Source organism: Bos javanicus, chromosome 9 (genome assembly GCF_032452875.1).
Source record: "Bos javanicus breed banteng chromosome 9, ARS-OSU_banteng_1.0, whole genome shotgun sequence".
Classification (NCBI taxonomy): Eukaryota; Metazoa; Chordata; class Mammalia; order Artiodactyla; family Bovidae; genus Bos; species Bos javanicus.
Genome location: NC_083876.1, coordinates 66,070,305 through 66,092,547, shown reverse-complemented (window position 1 = coordinate 66,092,547; position 22,243 = coordinate 66,070,305). Strand labels below are relative to the sequence as shown.

The 22,243-nt window shown below is 38.9% G+C and overlaps 1 protein-coding gene across 6 annotated transcripts in view; it reads left to right on the top strand.

Moving 5' to 3' along the window:
* PTPRK (protein tyrosine phosphatase receptor type K) overlaps positions 1–22,243 on the top strand; it is a 616,741-nt gene that overhangs the window by 547,647 nt on the left and 46,851 nt on the right. The gene's annotated exons all lie outside the window — the stretch shown is intronic.

Genomic DNA, 22,243 nt, shown 5'->3' with positions numbered 1-22,243 from the left:
ATTCCACACATGTCACAGATATATGTGTACTTAGTATACTGCGAAATAAACTAGCACCTTGTACTAGTTTGAAAAGGTAAATATTGCTGTTACATTTTGTTCTCTCATACTCCTTTTATTGGTACATGTTAGTGAACTGCAAAAATGTACTGGTAATACTGCAAAGTATACTGGTAAATTCTGGGAATTATCAGAGATTAGTCCAAACAAAGCTCTACTTTTATATACTACAAAACTATTAAATTATTCATTTCTACTCCTGCTACTGAATTTATATCTTTGGTCAGTGCAAACTTATGTAATAGAAATTATTAATACTTTCTTTTCTCTTAAAAATGTTCAAGGTGGACAAGAGGGTTTGTAAAATCGTGGTTTACTGATGCCATAGCAACATGATCTTATATTGAGAACATCATCTGTTACATTGCAGGTGGCTGTGGTCATGTGCTTAGATTAGACTTTCAGTTCTAAAGTACATGGTGATACAATAGGATAAGATTTATCCGGATGTTTATGCAGCACTTACAAGGAGATATTTTCACATGTTCATATGGGTTCAAATGTCATATACTTAAAGGACTGAGTTACTGTTATGAATTGGAATATTTATGTAGCTTTGAACTTCAGGTGTAGGTTAAAATGCTTATTTTGCAAAGAAAAATATGGGTAGATAGAAACCAAAATCTGTGAACAATCTGATTGCTGAAGAGATGATCTCTAATGGCAAAAATAAGAGATTAAGTGATTCTCTTTTAAAATATACTACATGAGAAGTGATTGTTTCTTTATTTTTATCATATTTTTCAAAAAGAATATTTCCCAGCAGAGTCTTAATAGGAAACCAGAGCAAAATGTAGAACATTCAAACACATTAGGGGCAAATTCAGTGCTGGATATAGTGACTGGTTGCATATTGCTCAGAGTTCTCCAGAGATATGAAACCAGTAAGAAATTAGTAGGGAAGGAATTCTGAACAGATGAGTGGGTCTGAGGTTGTCTGATCCTCTCTAAAGAGTGGGTCCTAGATTCACCTAAATACACGTTTAGGTCATAAAGATTCCCAAGTGAGCGGTACCCACTGATATCTCAGAAACTCCCACCTTCCTCTCAGTTCTTGGTTGCAACACCAAGGCACCAATAGCTGGGCACCCTGTCTGTTCCTCTCCGTGAGTCCCTTCCCTTAGCTATGCAGTCCAATATGCTTGCTTTTACCATGATGTTCTGCATAAAATTCCCTGTAAATTCTCTGATAAATTCTAGTAGTTTTCAGAAATTAGTTAAAATGTGGTTCTAGTTTTGTGTCTTATGAAAATAACACATTTTAAAATTTGATACTAAATTTATACATTTATTGTATTGCAAACATAATAGGGAATTATTAATCTTGTCTTTTTCCTTTAAAATGTGACTGGAAAACAAGAAGATTTATAAGGTCATAGTTTGCTGACCAATTTTAAAAACCAGCTGGCTTTCCAGAGTAAGTCAGGCACATCCCTTCTCACCCATGTACCCACCCCGTTTTGTTCCACCAGATTAAATGATTCAAATAGCAGCATGGTTAGCCAAGGTCCCGTCCAGAAGGAAGATTGTAATGGTAAAGAAGGGATAGATAGAGGAATTTTATTTGACCTAAGTATACTTAGTTCCTTTACCATCAGTGAGATGCATGCTTCTAAACTTAGGCCTTCCATAAGGGATTTTCCTTAAGGACACTCCTCTTCCTTCCTTCCCTATTTCTTCCTTCTTAAAGCTATCCTGAGAGTCTGCAGACTCTCCGTCCTTCTTTCAGAAGCCATCAAATGTACTCTCAAAAGAATATGTCACACTTGGCATCCTTTCACGCTACAAACAGGAGCCCTAAGTCATCAGTCAGATATTCTGCTTCTTCAGGTGTGTGAGGTTAGACATACTGAGAGGATAAATTGAGGTGGATTCTAATATCATGCAGAGAAGGCAATGGCACCCCACTCCAGTACTCTTGCCTGGAAAATCCCATGGACGGAAGAGCCTGGTAGACTGCAGTCCATGGGTTCGCGAAGACTGAGCGACTTCACTTTCACTTTCCACTTTCATGCACTGGAGAAGGAAATGGCAACCCACTCCAGTGTTCTTGCCTGGAGAATCCCAGGGACGGGGGAGCCTGGTGGGTTGCCGTCTATGGGGTCACACAGAGTCAGACACGACTGAAGCAACTTAGCAGCAGTAGCAGCATAATATCATGACTAGAAGGATTTCCTTTACCGGGAGAGTTGTGTCATAATTGGTTCCTTTTATGAAATCCCTTGTGATGTAAGGACACCTTGGAAAGAAAAGAATATTCTTTCTTTGAATACAGCATGGTTGAAACCCAGGACAGTTTATCTCCTATCAGCATGTTTTGGGGCTCACCATTTAGTAAAATCAGATCTACCCATTCCCACTGTCCATGGGCATCAGGTAAATATGTCTATAATTGTGCAAAAAATTTGCACTGCCTGAGAACTGCCTGTTCACAAGAGTATTTACATTCCTTGTCAAGGCTCATTCATTTTGCCACCAGAAAGGAACAGGACCAGCTTTCTTATGTGGATTTGGATTGAAATCCTTTTGACTCTGAGTTCACTTCTGATGAAAGAGTGGTGGGTGTACTTTTGCCAGCTCACCCCCTGTAAATGCGGCTTGGAAATCACTAATGCAGCACGGATGTGCAGCTGAGAATGTAGAGCTTGTTTGAGGCACTCGCACGTATCCTGCTCTTGTTTCCTGCAGATTCAAGACTCGATTGTTGGAGACAACTCACAGATCCAGCATGGATCTGGAAAGGAGATGGGAAGCAAGCCAAATGAACCTAATCTAGGGAAATGAAAGGAAGAAAAGTTGAAAGGAGGAAATAAAAGAATTAGAGTAGAGGCTTATCTTTATTTTTGCAAAATAGAAGGAATTATTATGTTGCAAAAACCAATAAGAAAAACAGGGTGGAGCCTGTGTTTACCTGACACTTCACTTGTAATTTCACCTTTTTTTTTTTTTTGGTCAAAGCAATTAGAAATCAATCTTCAGTTAAGAATCTTGGGATAATTAATATGCACATGATGTTGTTAATAACTTATTGACTATTTTTGAGGATCACAGTTTCTCAAATTATACTTGATTATCCAGGTTTTAATCTTTGCTTTACCTGTGTTGGCCTTTTCCTGGCTTCTGCTGATCCCACAACTCAGTTCTCTACAGGTCAGAAAAGTTCAGTAGTCTTAAAGAAAAAAAATGTATTGAGGGTGGGATTTCATGATGTAGATTTGTAATCTCTGTGTCAGCGCATGTTGGTTTATGTAGTGATCTCCAGCAGTCAAGATTAGGCAGGATCTAGCACATAATCTGCCATCTATGGGGTCGCACACAGTCGGACATGACTAAAGTGACTTAGCAGTAGCAGCACATGATCTACCAAGTATGTATACACTTTGTAGAAGAGCACAGTTGTCCTTTGAAATGTTTGGTTTTCTATATCTCCAAAACATGAAAATGTGTTAGTTTGTGAGGACTGAAAAATAATATGTTTATAAAGTCTAAGGCTTAGCAAAGCCCATGGGAAAGAGTAAGTTCACCTTGAGATTAATGGAAGAAGAGTTGATCAGTGTCATCCAAGACCAGCAGTTCTGCCAGGGAGTATTGAGGACTGGGAACGTAATGTGGGCTCTGTGATACTGGGGCACATGGCCTCAGAGATCTCTTAGGAATAAATGAATGTTTTTCTTTTTCTCCATAAGCCAGGAGTCCCTGACTGTAGCAGGACTCACTTGGAATGAGGTGCTTAGAAACCAGCTCTAAGGAATTCAAAACAGTAAGTGGAAAAAGTATGTGAGCAGTGGATTCCGTGAGCTTGGAGGTCACTGAAAAAGCAAATATACTAAAGGTCGAAGGAAAATGAGACCACTTGTTTGAGGGCTCTGAGAATTAGAATTTAAGGGAAGAAAAGTAAAGGACCAAAAGTTGGGATGTCGAAAAAGTGAAAAGATAAAACAAACAGACAAAAAACTCTCAGTGGTTTAAAAGTTAGTCACCATGCAGGACTGGAAAAGGTCAGTTTTCATTCCAATCCCAAAGAAAGGCAATGCCAAAGAATGCTCAAACTACCACACAATTGCACTCATCTCACACACTAGTAAAGTAATGCTCAAAATTCTCCAAGCCAGGCTTCAGCAATATGTGAACCATGAACTTCCTGATGTTCAAGCTCGTTTTAGAAAAGGCAGAGGAACCAGAGATCAAATTGCCAACATCTGCTGGATCATAGAAAAAGCAAAAGAGTTCCAGAAAAACATCTATTTCTGCTTTATTGACTATGCCAAAGCCTTTGTGTGGATCACAATAAACTGTGGAAAATTCTGAAAGAGATGGGAATACCAGACCACCTGACCTGCCTCTTGAGAAATTTGTATGCAGGTCAGGAAGCAACAGTTAGAACTGGACATGGAACAACAGACTGGTTCCAAATAGGAAAAGGAGTTCGTCAAGGCTGTATATTGTCACCCTGTTTATTTAACTTCTATGCAGAGTACATCATGAGAAACGCTGGGCTGGAAGAAGCACAAGCTGGAATCAAGATTGCCGGGAGAAATGTCAATAACCTCAGATATGCAGATGACACCACCCTTATGGCAGAAAGTGAAGAGGAACTCAAAAGCCTCTTGATGAAAGTGAAAGTGGAGAGTGAAAAAGTTGGCTTAAAGCTCAACATTCAGAAAACGAAGATCATGGCATCCGGTCCCACCACTTCATGGGAAATAGATGGGGAAACAGTGGAAACAGTGTCAAACTTTATTTTTCTGGGCTCCAAAATAACTGCAGATGGTGACTGCAGCCATGAAATTAAAAGACGCTTAACTCCTTGGAAGGAAAGTTATGATCAACCTAGATAGCATATTCAAAAGCAAAGACATTACTTTGCCAACAAAGGTTCATCTAGTCAAGTATGGTTTTTCCTGTGGTCATGTATGGATGTGAGAGTTGGACTATGAAGAAGGCTGAGCACCGAAGAATTGATGCTTTTGAACTGTGGTGTTGGAGAAGACTCTTGAGAGTCCCTTGGACTGCAAGGAGATCCAACCAGTCCATTCTGAAGGAGATCAGCCCTGGGATTTCTTTGGAAGCAATGATGCTAAAGCTGAAACTCCAGTACTTTGGCCACCTCATGCGAAGAGTTGACTCATTGGAAAAGACTCTGATGCTGGGAGGGATTGGGGGCAGGAGGAGAAGGGGACGACAGAGGATGAGATGGCTGGATGGCATCACTGACTCGATGGACGTGAGTCTGAGTGAACTCCTGGAGTTGGTGATGGGCAGGGAGGCCTGATGTGCTGCGATTCATGGGGTCACAGTCAGACACGACTGAGCGACTGATCTGATCTGATCTGAAAGGAGAAAAGGATATTTCTCAGGGTATGGGAAAGCTGAGGGCACCACCGATGGACATTCTTCTGAGAATGAATTTTTACCAAGCACATACCTTTAAAAATAGTGGGCAAAAAGTTAAGTAGGCTATTTGCATTTACACTATAAAACTCTGTCTCACAAGCAATGTCCTGTAGATTGTTGGTGGTTAAATCTGTGACACATGTGAGGGATTTGGAGATCAAGCATTTCCTGATTCCCTGCAGTTTTTGAGAGAGGGAGATGCTGATGTATGCCCATAAAGAAGAAAAGATACACACACCTAGGAAACACACATAGGAAACAAACCTTAATGAGCCTTCTTTAAGGTTATCTCATTTACTCTTTCAGTTCAGTTCAGTTCAGGCCCTCAGTCGTGTCTGACTTTTTACAACCCCATGAATCGCAGCACACCAGGCCTCCCTGTCCATCACCCATTCCCGAAGTTTACTCAAACACATGTCGGTGATGCCATCCAGCCATCTCATCCTCTGTCGTCCCCTTCTCCTCCTGCCCCCAATCCCTCCCAGCATCAGAGTCTTTTCCAATGAGTCAACTCTTCGCATGAGGTGGCCAAAATATTGGAGTTTCAGCTTTAGCATCAGTCCTTCCAAAGAACATCAAGGACTGATCTCCTTTAGGATGGACTGGTTGGACCTCCTTGCAGTCCAAGAAACTCTCAAGAGTCTTCTCCAACACCACAGTTCAAAAGCATCAATTCTTTGGTGATCAGCTTTCTTCACAGTCCAACTCTCACATCCATACATGACCACATTTACTCTTTAATATGTATGAAAATAGGCTTCCCTTATAGCCCAGCTGGTAAAGAATCTACCTGCAATGCTGGACACCCTGGTTCAATTCCTGGGTTGGGAAGTTCCCCTAGAGAAGGGATAGGCTGTGCACTCCAGTACTGGGCTTCCCTGGTGGCTCAGATGGTAAAGAATCCGCCTGCAGTGCAGGAAACCTGGGTTTGATCCCTAGGTTCGGAAGATGCCCTGGAGGAGGGAATGGCAACCCACTCCAGTATTGTTGCCTGGAGATTCGCCATGGACAGAAGAGCCTAGCAGGCTACAGACCAGGGGGTCGGAAAGAGTTGGATGTGACTAAGCACAGCACAGCACATGTATAAAAATATTATTGCCCTGTTTCATAAAAGAAATTGATATTCACAGAAGATATCTAACCTCTCCAAGTTCATATAATCAGTGAATTTAACCTGTTGTTTAGCTGCTCAGTCATGTCCAACACTTTGTGACCCCATGGACTGTAGCCCAACAGACATCTCTGTCCATGGGATTTCCCAACCAAGAATACTTGAGTGTGTTGTTATTTCCTTCTACAAATATTAGTCTCACTCCTCCTCAAACTCCACCATACTTCCATTAGGCTGTGACTTACAGTACAGGTAAGAAACAGCCTGTAAGTGTGTAGAAATTCAGAAGCAGGTGAGACTGAAGAACAGAGGAAAGCCTCACTAAAGTGACAGAAGTTTGCTATTGAAAGCGTCCTATTTAAACAAGGGAAGGGCTTTGAGTGTTAAAAAAAAAAAAAAACTTTACTATCTAGAAGTGGACCAAATGTAGTCAATTAAGTATCTTGAGTGTAAGTGTTTGCTAGATATTTTGAGATATTTCATAGAAATTGTGAAATATAGCCAGTGCTTAGGTAATTTTTGATGATCAAGAAACATTTAAAAATGTGACTCCTATCTGTTCACTCACAGCCAAAAGATATTTTAGGATTAAAACCAATCTCAAGTTCTAAAACATTTATTAAATAATTTAGACTTTATACTAAATTATCTTGGAATAGCTGGAACTCAAATAAAATCACTTTTTAATCTGGCTCCTCTGTGCAATATTAAGGCAGTCTCTAATTTAGTAAATAAACACCTGAGAAAATTGCACTGCAACCTCTATTAATATGATTTAAAGCATGTTGTGTGTTCTTCTGAGATATGCCAGATTAATGAATTTTCCAAGCCTTGGTGGAAAATGACCTGCTGAAAATCAAAGTGGAATTCATAAGTAAAAGCAGCCGAAAGCAGCTAATCTTAACCCATTTTACAAATAAGGAAAGTGGAAATAGGTTAAAAGTAGGTCATATTTATTTTGGGTTATGTCACATCTTTATAATTTGAGCACTAATAAAGGTTTTGTTTGGTTTCTACTTCTTTCTCTATTATTTTAAAGTATATTACATTCATGTGTGTGTGTGTGTGCCCTGTTTGTGTTGTAACTGGCATATTTGGATGACTGGCCCAGATCTGGCATTTTGAGTTCTGTGCCAACAAAAATGTCAAGTGCATTTGCCTTTTAATTAAATGTAATGCCTGGATTTTAATATTCCATTTTTTTCCCCTGAGGAAGAGACTTTCCTGATCTTGTAGTTTATAGGAGGAAAAAAAAAAAATCACTGACATTATCATGAAGCGATTTCCCCCAACAACTCCAGATATCCACGTTATCACTTTGTAAACATTTTACATTAAGGTTCAGATTTTAGTTCTCTAGCCTACTTTGCTGTAAACACTGTGTGTGGATACATGATCCGGCATTGTCTGTTTTAATGTATTTTCCTTATTTCTCAGTAATACTTAGCTCACTCTATTTTACTCTTTATAGGGCACTACTGCTTGAATGTCCCACATGTAATAATCAGTATGCAGAAAATGTAGTTCCTTATTTTACACTTGACTTTCCACTTCCTGTACTTTTGGTATAAATGTGGTCTTTCTTATTATTCCCCAGGGCCGTAGCATTATATTATTTGCCTTCTTATTTTTTTACTTCCCCAAGTAAGTCATTTTTAATTCACTCTGTTGTTATTCTCTGATCACCTTTATTACTTGAGGTTTAAAGAAAACCCTTTTTTTAAATCAAGTAGACAGCTCTAAAATCTCTGAACCCCATTCGTTACCCAGTTGATAGACAAGGCAGGGCTTCCCTGGTGGTTCAGATGGTAAAGAATCTGCCTGTTATTCAGGAATCTGTTTGAATCATTGGGTCAGGAAGATGCCCTGGAGAAGGAAATGGCAACCTACTCCAGCATTCTTGTTTGGAGAATACCATGAACAGAGGAGCCTGGTGGGCTACAATCTATGGGATCACAGAGTCAGACATGATGCAGTGACTAACACTTTGACTTTCTAGATAAGGCATTTGATACATTTTGCTACTGATATGATACACTCGTCCTTTTCTCAGTAAAAAGCCACGCCGTCTACCTCTAGGTTGTTCAGAGAAATCTTCCTTCACCTTTGAATCTAAAGAGTCACTGTGGTCTTCTGTCTCACCCCCTATTTCAATTCTCAGTGTAGAACTTCTCACTATCAGATGATGCTTATTTACTTATATCTTACATCTTCACAACATAAATGTAAATTGCATAAGTGCAGAGATATTATCTGTCTTATTCAGTGATGAATGTTTGTGTGTGTGTCCTGTCATGTCTGACTCTGTGACCCCATGGACTATAACCCGACAGGCTTCTCTGTCCATGGGATTTTCCAGGCAAGAATACTGGAGTGGGTTGCCATTTCCTTCTCCAGGGGATCTTCTCGACCCAGGGATCAAACCCATGTCTCCTATGCATCTCCTGCATTGCAGGCAGATTCTTTACTGCTGGGCCACCAAAGAAGCCCGGATGAATCTTAAGAGGCTGGAATTGTTTCAGGAACATGCCAGGAACAACAGTTAATTATTTATTAAAGGAAGGAAACACATTCCTTCTTCATGGATATAAGATTCCATTCATCCATGTATCTCCTCATGACTGCTTTTTCTAGAAAGAATTTTATCTGACTGCCATTTTATTGGTATTTTTATTTCTCCAACTTTACTCCTTTTTTTATGTTTGTGATTAGACTTCTCTTGATTTGATGCTCTTTATTTGAACACATACTAGCTGTGGTTCAAAACTCTAGATTTGTAAAAAGAGTTATTTGAATTTAATTCTGTTTTATAGAGTTATTACACTTACTGAGGCCTTATATACCAAGATTTGTCCTGAGGACTTTATGTATTTTAGCAGATGTATCTTTCCTTCAACCTGGAACCTAGGTACCTATATCATTTCTTTTTTTACTGATAAGAAAACTGAGGAAAGCTGTGGTTAAATAACTTCCTCAAGTTTACCCAGCTAGTGAGCAGCAGAGCTGGGACTGAAACCCAGATCAATATCTTTGTTATAAAAATATGGAGCTGATCCTCTTAAGGGATGCAGAGGCAGTCCATGTCCTGTGTCACCTCATGATTACTGGCAGAAGCTGATGCAGGTTCTCTTTTTTAGGTGAAGGCATGATCAATCTAGGTCTGAAGCATTCTCACAGACTAACCTAAAGCAATTAACTCACAAGCAAAGGTCACCAATCATTCATGAAAGTAATCACTGTGAAGTATAGCAAAAAAAAAAAAAAAAAAAAGCAGATCTTAATTCTCAAAGGACTGCAGGGATTGGGTTGTTGGGTACAGAATACGAAAGAACTAAGAGCTCTGTACAAATTATTTAGAGAAACAAAAAATGCAAACCACAAAGATTAGCAAGATGCTATCAAGAGTAACTAAACAAAGAACCATTTGCAAAAAGATCAAATGGAATGTTTCCACAGTTTTGAAATTTAGAAATAACTCCTTGGCTGGATTACTTTGACAGCAGCATTGACAGAAGTGAGGGGATCATTTATCAGCCAAACTTTAACCTGAAGAAGTTATCCATAGCAAAATATAAAGACCAGCCAAGAAACTTCAGAAGGAGAGGACTACACATGGAAACATGCCCATGATATATCATAACATATTATAGAGCTATACTAACCTAAAACAATGTTATATCAGCACACAGTATTTCCTTTTGGGAAATAATGGAAAATCTGTAAACTGAATTCCTGCATTTACGTAATTTAGATGTAAGACATAAGTGGTTTTGTAGATCATTGGATCAATTGAAAAGTTGTGCACAGAAACTGGATGTTTATTTAAGGTGGAGGGGACTGAAATACCTTCCTACTGTATATTATACTCAGGAAGCAATTCCATATAGATCCAGGGTTAAATATTAAGTGCACAGTTTTAAAACTTTTAGAGAAAAAAAGAAGACATTGTTTTTATTAATTCAAATAAGTGATTAGTATATTTGACTTCATTAAAATTAAGAACTGCTGTATCAAGATATTCTATATATAAAGTAAAAGAAACATCACCCAATGGAAGGTATTTGCAGCACATATAACTAGCAAAGAATTAGTATACACACATAAAATATTACTGTAAATCAATAAGAAAAAGATGAAAACCAAATGGAAAAAATAAATGGGTCAAAGTTGTACACCAAGCATTTCAGAAAAGTAATAGGTATAAATACTTCAAATAAGTATCTCAAAGATGATTTTAGTAATCAAAGGCATAATAGATATCATTTCCTAGCCCTAAATTGGCAAAAATTACAAAATTCTGATAATGCAAAATATTAAGGTGTAATTTAAACAGGGATACACTGCTGCTGCTGCTGCTAAGTCACATCAGTCGTGTCTGACTCTGTGTGACCCCACAGACAGCAGCCCACCAGGCTCCTCTGTCCCTGGGATTCTTCAGGCAAGAATACTGGAGTGGGTTGCCATTTCCTTCTCCAATACATGCATGCTAAGTCGCTGCTGTGAGTATGTTAAATTGGTAACAATGTGGCATTATCTTATAAAGTTGAATATTTGCAATCATGTAATAGTTACAGTCAAAATCTGCTGGATGCATTCTATGGGGCCACAGTTTGCCAACCCCTGGAATAAGATCAAGGAGTATTTTGGGTATTTGAGGAATGGCTGAAGCTTTTAATTGATTCTGGTTTAAGATACCCTAAAGTGATTGTCAGCAGATGAGATCAAAAAGGTTGATTAGAGCTTCATTTTGAAAGGCCTTATATGTCATACCAAGAACTTCTGCCATTCCTCTTGAATAGAAAGCAGTTAAAGGACTCATTTAATTACCTTTGCATTTTCAAAAACTCATTTTGGTGGCAATGTAGAGGATAAATCTGAAGAGGCCTACATGGGAAGCAGAAAGGCTTAGTGAAAAAGCAAGATGACTGAGTCTTGATCTGAGTTAGTGAGAAGATGCAATCAAGAATTAATGACAGATTTCAGAGGTAACATAGCAGACAGACTCAATTGTGTTTAAGAAGAGAACACCTAAATCTGTATTTTACCCAACTGATTAAATTGAAATGGGAAGCTTAATGAAAAATCCATAGGTAAAATTAAATTTGCCCTTCATTGAATACTACAAAGTGAAAAATAATATTTTATGTAGTTTTTGACCCTTAAGTACTTTTCTGAAATGTATTACTTATTTCTTTTGCTTTTACAAAAAGTATTTCTATTATTTCTTCAGGATTTTATGTAACATTTTGAACTATGGGTTTAAAAACAAATTTAGAGAGTCTAAGACTTCAAAAAGATGCCTTAAGCAGTGTGAAATTAATTTAAAATATTTGTAATATTAATCTATACTTCTATATCATAGTTGTTTAAAGCCTCCATAGACTTCTTCACTGTTATTTTCCACATTAGAAATTTTGAGATAATGTCCATATCTTTATTAAGCAAAAACAAAACTATATTCTTGTTTTCATTTTTTAAAAAAGGTGTGACACATAGCCATGTTCACTTTTCACCAATATAAAACTCTAATAGACCCTGTTTTTTAATCAATAATCTAAGACTAGACAAGTTTCATAAAATCATATGACATGATGAAGCAAGTGACTTCAAAGGATCACAGAGTTAAATAATGCATGATTCAAGATGCCCTTAAGGCTTAGCCGTCCACTGTGGCGGACTATTTAATTAATAACATGTACTTTACAAAACTCATCATTATATATTTATACAATAGACTGCTAAGATTTTTTAAAAACTGTTTTTCAGTAATATCAGTTCCCCTATTCATAACTTTTAATTTTTTATATGATAGACCCAAAGGGCTAATATCTAGGCTGTCTCCATCCAAAGCAGCAGAATGTATTAATACTTCTACTTTCCACTACACATGCTTCAGTTTATAAAAAAAAACTTTCCCCATCATTACGATTTGTGTGTGTGTATGCTCAGTCACATCCAACTCTGCGACATCATGGACTGTAGACCACCAGGCTTCTCTGGCCATGGAATTTTCCAAGCAAGAATAATGGAGTGGGTTGCCATTTCCTACTTCAGGAGATCTTCCTAACCCGGGGATCAAACCTGCATCTCTTGTGTCTTCTGTACTGGCAAGTGAATTCCTTACCGGTAGCGCACCTGGGAAGCCACGTTATGTCAATTACTATCCCTAAAAACCATATAAGAAGTTCATCTTATGCCAATACTCAAAAACCAGCCCCCCCCCAAAAAAAAAAAACAACATATATGCCTGGTCATATATATCCTTGTGTTTTTTTAAGCCAACTGATTTTCTTTGTATCATTATAATCAACCGTAGGCAAGTTTAGTTTTATCCTTTTATTTATTCAACCAATATTTTGTACTATTACACCCTTCCAGGTCCTATTAGAAATATGGTGGTAAGCAAAATAATACATGGTCCCTGCTTTCATGGACTTAGCCACAATGGGAAGCCTTGGAGAGTTCTAGTTGACATGATCTAGTGACATGATACAGTTGAAGTCTTAGAAAGACTTTGTGCTGCAATGTGGGTTTTGATGTGGATTAGGCAGAGAATGCAGTCAGGGAGCAGAGAAGGCAATGGCACCCCACTCCATTACTCTTACCTGGAAAATCCCATGGATGGAGGAGCCTAGTAGGCTGCAGTCCATGGGGTTGCAAAGAGTCAGACACAACTGAGCGACTTCACTTTCACTTTTCACTTTCATGAAAGAAAGGAAGAAGGAAATGGAGAAGGAAATGGCAACCCACTCCAGTGTTCTTGCCTGGAGAATCCCAGGGACGGGGGAGCCTGGTGGGCTGCCGTCTATGGGGTCGCACAAAGTCGGACATGACTGAAATGACTTAGCAGCAGCGGCAGCAGCAGTCAGGGAGATAAAACATGTGGCTTCTGTGTAATCGGGGTAAAGGGTGATGTTGACCAGAGTTAAGTAGTAGTCAGACATGACTGAAGTGACTTAGCAGCAGCAGCAGTAGCAGTGGAAATAGAAAAACTAGAGACAGGGGATACTTTTTTTTTTTTTTTAATTGGAGGCTAATTACAATATTGTGGCGGTTTTTGCCATACATTGACATGAATCAGCTATGGGTGTACACGCGTCCCCCATCCTGAACCCCCTTCCCACCTCCCACCCCATCCCATCCCTCAGGATCATCCCAGTGCACAGGCCTTGAGCGCCCGAGACAGAAGATACTTAAGTAGTAGTACTCTGCAGTTAATTGTATGAGGGGAAAAATGTCAAGTGATCATGCATGCCAGTTTGCCCAGGACAATTCTAGTTTTTGCCTTTTGTTCTGTCATAATTATTGAGTATCCCCCTTCACTTTCAAACGCATTCCAATTGAATGATAAATTAGATGTTAATCCTAGATATAAGGAGAGAGAGGAACATTCAAAAATGATGCTCAGCTTTCTGTTTGAATGCTGTATAGAAAGTTGTGTCTTCTGAAAGTGTAGATACACTAGGGAGGAACTGATATAAGGGTAAGATTATGAGTTCAGATTTGGATATGGTGTGTTGAAAGTGACTTTCCTACATTGAATGCAGACATATAAAAGAATCCAATGACTACATGGGTCAGGAACTCAGATTGGTGTCCTTGGTTAGAGATATGTGAATGTGGTATATATCTCTTTCTCAAAATATCTTATGGCATATACCCTTCTTCTTGCAATGACGTGAGGTGATAAGATGCCTGCTTGATAAGGTGAGGCAAGATAAATGACATAAACATTGTGTCTTAGCATTAGGCTACTGTTGACCTTCTAGTGATGTGTCAGAAGGAGGATCATCTGCTTAGGATGATCCTGAGTCATGCAGCCATGATGAGGCTGATGGTTGGATGTCAGGAGCTGATGATGTGATGGTTAGGGTTTCTGAGTGGGATGGATTGGGAAGGTGCAAAATTTCATCATGCTACTCAGTGTGCAAGTTAAAACTTATCAATCATTTATTTCTGGAATTTTCCATTTAATATTTTTGGATGACAGTGTGCTACAGGTAACTGAAACAGTAGAAAATGAAACTGAATTGGAAGGAGGGGGCTACTGTATATTGATCTGAGAGTGATCAGCATGGATAGCAACTGAAGTGATAGAAGCAGATGAAATCACCAAGCCAAAAGTATGGAAACCTGTGTCAGAAGGTTCAGGTCATCACTGAGGAACTCAAAGCAGCATCTATGTTCTAAAGGAAATGAGGGAGGGACTCACAATGGAGATTTGGAAAGAAAAAGCCTGCGTCATAGGAAAATTGGGAGATGATCAAATAATGGAAGCCCCAGGAAGGAATGTTTCAGGAAAATAGAGTAGACAGCAGTGTCAGATGCTATCAAGAGGTTGCGTGAAATAAGTATACATTGAACTCAGTAACTAGTCTGTCATTAGAGACGTTGGTGATGGTGGATTGGTGCCATTGGGGGACATCAGCCTGGTTATAAGTAATAAGTAATAACTGGGAAGTTAAGTATGAACAATTTTCCAGAATTATAACTGAAGAGGAGAGAAAGCATTATTGAAATACCTGGAGGATTTGCAGTATGATGGTGTCTCTAAAGACACTATGAGATCACCTAATATATTGTACTTAGAGGCTTCTATCTTTAATATCCATCATGAAAATGGATTGTACTTGTATGATTGCCGCTATTGTGTAATTTTCTTAATTAAATTTATGTATTTTTTAGGTATTTGTATGTTTTTTACCTAAGTAAAGTTACTTCAACTATTTTTGCCCCCCAAAAATGCATCTCATAAATTTGTTCCATAAACATAAAATACTGCCTTAGTTATTTTCCTGCTGTCCAGAGAATGATGTTGCTCTTGGCTTCAGAACACTGGGGACTCTTGGAATATCCTTTGGCAGATAAGAAAGGTGAAGATTTATGGCAAAGGAAAGCGTTTCTGAAAAAGGTGCTCCACATTGCCTTTGTGTATGTGCAGAAATTATAAACGGGGCTCAGGGGTGCAGTCACTGTAATAGCTTTTTGCTCTCTTTGAAGAAAATAGAAAATGCTCACTTAGGGGCTACTGCTTGTGTTTCCATTAATGAATCTTCTAAGCTTGAATGATTTTAAATAGAATATTTATGTTCCTTGGTTTAGTAGGGCAAAAACTTGGAGAAATGCATGGGATTAAGTATCTAATGTAATAAATTTATGCAGACATTTCATAAAAAATGCTGTTGGTAATAATAAGTCATAACTAAAGACTTTGAGGAGGATTCACAATCAGTGGAAAATAACCACCAAATTGTATCTTCCTGAAGAATTTGATTACCTTCTCCACTCAAGATTTAAACTGATTTGAAGCATTGAAACAGTGTCAGACTTTATTTTTGGGTGGCTCCAAAATCACTGCAGATAGTGATTGCAGCCATGAAATTAAAAGACGCTTACTCCTTGGAAGGAAAGTTATGACCAACCTAGATAGCATATTCAAAAGCAGAGACATTACTTTGCCAACAAAGGTCCATCTAGTCAAGGCTATGGTTTTTCCAGTGGTCATGTATGGATGTGAGAGTTGGACTGTGAAGAAAGCTGAGCACTGAAGAATTGGTGCTTTTGAAGTGTGGTGTTGGAGAAGACTCTTGAGAGTCCCTTGGGCTGCAAGGAGATCCAACCAGTCCATCCTAAAGGAGATCAGTCCTGGGTGTTCACTGGAAGGACTGATGCTGAAGATGAAACGCCAGTACTTTGGCCACCTCATGCGAAGAGTTGACTCATTGGAAAAGACCCTGATGCTAGGAAGGATTGGGGGCAGGAGGAGAAGGGGACGACAGAGGATAAGATGGCTGGATGGCATCACCGACTCGATGGACATGAGACTGGGTGAACTCTGGGAGTTGGTGATGGACAGGGAGGCCTGGCGTGCTGCAATTCATGGGGTTGCAGAGTCGGATATGACTGATCAACTGAACTGAACTGAACTGAACTGAAGCATTGACAAACAACTCTTTTGCACAAGACTTGTAATCATGACAAACAAGCTGTCTTACCCAACTCAGATGAAGAAGCTTTGTTTTTTGGGGGTTTTTTTTGTTTTTTTCTTAGCTACTTGGTTAATATTAATTGAAGTCCAGTGTTTTATAAGGACATATATTCTATGACTTCAAAGTAGTAACACTGTTTTACATAATAAATTATAAATGTTTCACTACTTTGCACCCTGAATACACCTGCAGGGTTTCAGTATCTTTGGTCAGAAGTTTACTTTTAGATTTGACTATTATTTCTGGAAATATGTTTAGATTAACTCATGAGAAAATCAGTGTTATTAAATGAAACTTCTAAAACTTTTCAGTCTTCTGTATTTGAAATTATTTAGCCATCACCTGCATGTCACTTTTGTTATATAATTACTAATCGCAGTTAGTATTAAGGCTGGCTGTTCATACTGTGTATATGGTGAGAGATGTCTACCTTTGGATGATCCTAGTAGTTCTGAAGATTCTTATGAAATATAACATGTGCTACTTAAAGCATAATATCCTTGTAAGTTTATCTCATAATAGCATTTGTTTAATTGAATTAAAATGCTATATTAAAAATAGATTTACCTCATTAAACAAGAAATAATCTTCCAAAGCATTGCAAAAAGATTAATTCTGGGAGTTACGGCAGAAAATCACAAAGGAATTATGCATACCCTCTGAAAGGCATGTGTCGGAGAAGGCAATGGCACCCCACTCCAGTACTCTTGCCTGTAAAATCCCATGGATGGAGGAGCCTGGTAGGCTGCAGTCCCTGGGGTCGCTAAGAGTCGGACACAACTGAGTGACTTCACTTTCACTTCTCACTTTCATGCATTGGAGAAGGAAATGGCAACCCACTCCAGTGTTCTTGCCTGGAGAATCCCAGGGACGGGGGAGCCTGGTGGGCTACTGTCTATGGGGTCACACAGAGTCGGACACGACTGAAGTGACTTAGCAGCAGCAGCTGAAAGGCATGTATAACATAGAACCTTATTAGAGAAAGCTTTAAATCGTGAATCATGATGATTTGTTGCATGACCTAAAGTTTATTCTAGAGATTTCTACATCAAACATTCTGTCTCCCTATCTCAAGCAGTAACTGTGTCAAGCCAATCCAATTTGACAAACAATTTATTGCAAACAATAAATATATTCCTTTTAGTTTTATATCCAACTTTGAAATATACTCCCCCTGCTTTTATTGAATATCTATGTATATGTAGATAAATATGTAAATATAGTTACATAAACATGCACAGTGACATACGTGTGCATTCCTGATGTGGCCGTTGGGAAAGAAGAGATCTCCAATATATTTAATGCATGTTTTGATGAATTGATGAACCTTAACATGTAGTTTGAAATGTGGTAAGAAATTCAGTCTGAGTCAGACTTGCCTGTGGATCTCCAGGAGGTGAGGGTCGACAGTTTGGCCTCAAGCCAAACAACAGGGAGGAACACAGCCCCAACCATCAACAGAAAATTAGATTAAAGATTAACTGAGCATGGCCCCACACATCAGAACAAGACCCAGTTTCCCATACAGTCAGTTTCCCATCAGGAATCTTCCATAAGCCTCTTATCCTTATCCATCAAAGGACAGACAGAATGAAAACCACAGTCAGAGAACACTAACCAAACTGATCACATGGACCACAGCCTTGTCTCACTCAATGAAACTATGAGCCATGCAATATAGGGCCAACTAAGACTGATGGGTCATGGTGGAGAGTTCTGACAAAACGTGGTCCACTGGAGAAGGGAATGGCAAACCACTTCAGTATTCTTGCCTTGAGAACCCCATGAACAGTATGAAAAGGCAAAAAGATAGGACACTGAAAGATGAACTCCCAAGATCAGTAGGTCCCCATTATGCTACTGGAGAAGAGTGGAGAAATAACTCTAGAAAGAATGAAGAGACAGAAACAAAGCAAAAACAACGCCCAGTTGTGGATATGACTGGTGATGGAAGGAAAGTCTGATGCTATAAAGAACAGTATTGCATAGGAACCTGAAATGTTAGGTCCATGAATCAAGGCAAATTGGAAGTGGTCAAACAGGAGATGGCAAGAGTGAACATTGACATTTTAGGAATCAGTGAACTAAAATGGACTGGAATGGGTGAATTTATTCAGATGACCATTATATCTACTACTGAGGGCGAGAATCCCTTAGAAGAAATGGAGTAGCCCTCATAGTCAACAAAAGAGTCTGAAATGCAGTACTTGGGTGCAATCTCAAAAATGACAGAATGATCTCTGTTTATTTCCAAGGCAAACCATTCAATATCACAGTAATCCAAGTATATGCCCCAACTGCTAATGTTGAAGAAGCTGAAGTTGAACGATTCTGTGATAACCTACAAGACCTTGTAAAATTAACACCAAAAAGGATGTCCTTTTCATCATAGGGGACTGGAATGCAAAGGTAGGAAGTCAAGAGATACCTGGAGTAACAGGCAAGTTTGGCCTTGGAGTACAAAATGAAGCAAAGGCTAACAGAGTTTTGCCAAGAGAACACACTGGTCATAGCAAACACCCTCTTCCAACAACACAAGAGATGATTTTACACATGGACATCACCAAATGGCCAATACTGAAATCAGATTGATTATATTCTTTGCAGCTGAAGATGGAGAAGCTCTATAGAGTCAGCAAAAAACAAGACCTGGAGCTGACTGTGGCTCAGATCCTGAATTCCTTATTGCAAAATTCAGAGTTAAACTGAAGTAGGGAAAATCACTAGACCATTCAGGTATGACCTAAATCAAATCCCTAAATGATTATACAGTGGAAGTGACAGATAGATTCAAGGGATTAAATCTGATAGACAGAGTGCCTGAAGAACTATGGACAGAGGTTCGTGACATTGTACAGGAAACAGTGATCAAGACCATCCCCAAGGAAAAAAAAATGCAGAAAGGCAAAATGGTTGTCTGAGAAGACCTTACAAATAGCTGAGAAACGAAGAGAAGTGAAAGGCAAAGGAGAAAAGGAAAGATATACCCATTTGAATGCAGAGTTACAAAGAATAGCAAGGGAGATAAGAAAGCCTTCCTCAGTGATCAATACAAAGAAGTAGAGGAAAACAGTAGAATGGGAAAGACTAGAGATCCTTCAAGAAAATTAGAGATACCAAGGAAACATTTCATGCAAAGATGAGCACAATAAGACAGAAATGGTATGGACCTAACAGAAGCAGAAGATATTAAGAAAAGGTGGCAAGAAAACACAGAAGAACTGTACAAAAAAGATCTTCACAACCCAGATAATCACAATGGTGTGATCACTCACCTAGAGCTGGACATCCTGGAATGCGAAGTCAAGTGCCCTTAGGAAGCATCACTACGAACAAAGCTAGAGGAGGTGATAGAATTCCAGTTGAGCTATTTCAAATCCTAAAAGATGATGCTGTGAAAGTGTTGCACTTTGCACATATGCCAGCACATTTGGAAAACTCAGGAGTGACCACAGGACTAGAAAAGGTCAGTTTTCATTCCAATCCCAAAGAAAGACAATGCCAAATAGTGTTCAAACTACTGCACAATTGCACTCATCGCACACGCTAGTAAAGTAATGCTTAAAATTCTCCAAGCCAGACTTAAGCAATACGTGAACCATGAACTTCCAGATGTTCAAGCTGTTTTTAGAAAAGGCAGGGGAACCAGACATCAAATTACCAACATTCGTTGGATCATAGAAAAAGCAAGAGTTGCAGAAAAACATCTACTTTTGCTTTATTGACTACACCAAGGCCTTTGACTGTGTGGATCACAACAAACTGTGGAAAATTCTTCAAGAGATGGGAATACCAGACCACCTTACCTGCCTCCTGAGAAATATGTATGCAGGTCAAGAAGCAACAATTAGAACCAGACATGGAACAAAGGACTGGCTCCAAATTGGGAAAGGAGTACATCAAAGCTGTATATTGTTACCTTGGTTATTTATCTTATATGCAGAGTATATCATACGAAGTGCCGGGCTTGATGAAGCACAAGCTGGAATCCAGAATGCCAGGAGAAATATCAATAACCTCAGATATGCAAATGACACCACCCTTAGGACAGAAAGCAAAAAGGAACTGAAGAGCCTCTTGATGAAAGTGGAAGAGGAGAGTGAAAAAGCAGGCTTAAAACTCAACATTCAAAAAACTAAGATCATGGCATCCATTCCCATCACTTCATAGCTAATAGGTGGGAAAACAATGGAAACAGTGACAGACTTTATTTTCTTAGGCCCCAAAATCACTGCAGATGATGACTGCAGCCATGAAATTAAAAGATGTTTGCTCCTTGGGGAAAAAAAAAGCTATGGCCAATCTAGATAGCATATTTAAAAGCAGAGACATTACTTTGCCGACAAAAGTCCACTAGTCAAAGCTATGGTTTTTCTAACAGTCATGTACGGATGTGAGAGTTGGACTATAAAGAAAGCTGAGCACCGAAGAATTGATGCTTTTAAACTGTGGTATTGCAGAAGACTCTTTAGAGTCCCTTGGACTGCATGGAGATCAAACCAGTCAATCCTGGAAGGAAATCAGTCCTGAATATTTATTGGAAAGACTGATGCTGAAACTGAAACTGCATACTTTGGCCACCTAATGCAAAGTATTGACTCACTGGAAAAGCCCCTGATACTGTGAAAGATTGAAGGCAGGAGAAGGGGATGACAGAGGATGAGATGGTGGGATGGCATCACTGAATCAATGGGCATGAGTTTGAGCAAGCTGTGGGAGTTGATGATGGACAGGGAAGCGTGGCGTGCTGCAGTCCGAGGGGGTCTCAGAGTCAGAAGCGACTGAGCGAATGAACTGAACTGAACTTCTAGTTGAGATTGGAAATTCCCTGAAGGCTGGATACATGGCAAGTGTCAGAAAGGATAACTCCCTTGCTTAATGAAGAAACAACTGAAGGCTTGCTTTTCTTTCTTGAGAATTATAATTATCAGATACTGGTCCATGGGGAATTTTATCCTATCCAATTGAAATAATATGTTAAGATGGTTATAGTGAATTACTTTGGAGAGTTAACTGTGTTATCTGTAACACTTTTCTTCAAACTATGTTTCCTACTGATTTACCTTTAAATTGCCATTTTATGAAATGATACTGATACTGGATTTATTTGTTCTTTTTCACTTACTCCTTGGATAAATTAAAAGTTAACCTGTGTCAGTCCCCTTTGGGAGGAGACTGTGTCTAGTTGAAACACTGGAGCAGATATTTAAATGTGTGGGTTTGTAGAGAAAGAAGAGGTTGGAAGTAGAAGCCGAGAGAGAAAAGCTAAAGAAGAAAGGATTGAACATAGAAAAATGGATACTTGTTAAAACGGAATTTAATTATCCACTAGAAAGGTCTGAGATCAGATTTAGGGATCCCCTTGTTTGTTCATTCAGCCATCATCTCTTGACACTGCTTTAAGGCAGTTTCCTAAATGTGCGTAATTCTAAGAATGACCTGTTCTCTTGTCACATCGATTCTTAGCAAGAAGGGACCATGGACCTGGAAACATTGAGAAATGCTGCTTTGGAAGATGTGTTAGATTTTGTCTCTGTTCTTGAGGAATTTACAATTTATTCCGTATCTCTAAGCCTCAGGTTTTTTTTTTTTTAATCTGTAAAATGTAGATAATAATGTTTTCCTTGCCAGTTTTCAAGGCAAATAAAAGAAAAATGTCTTCGGAGGTCTACTGGAGCTTGTAGATTGT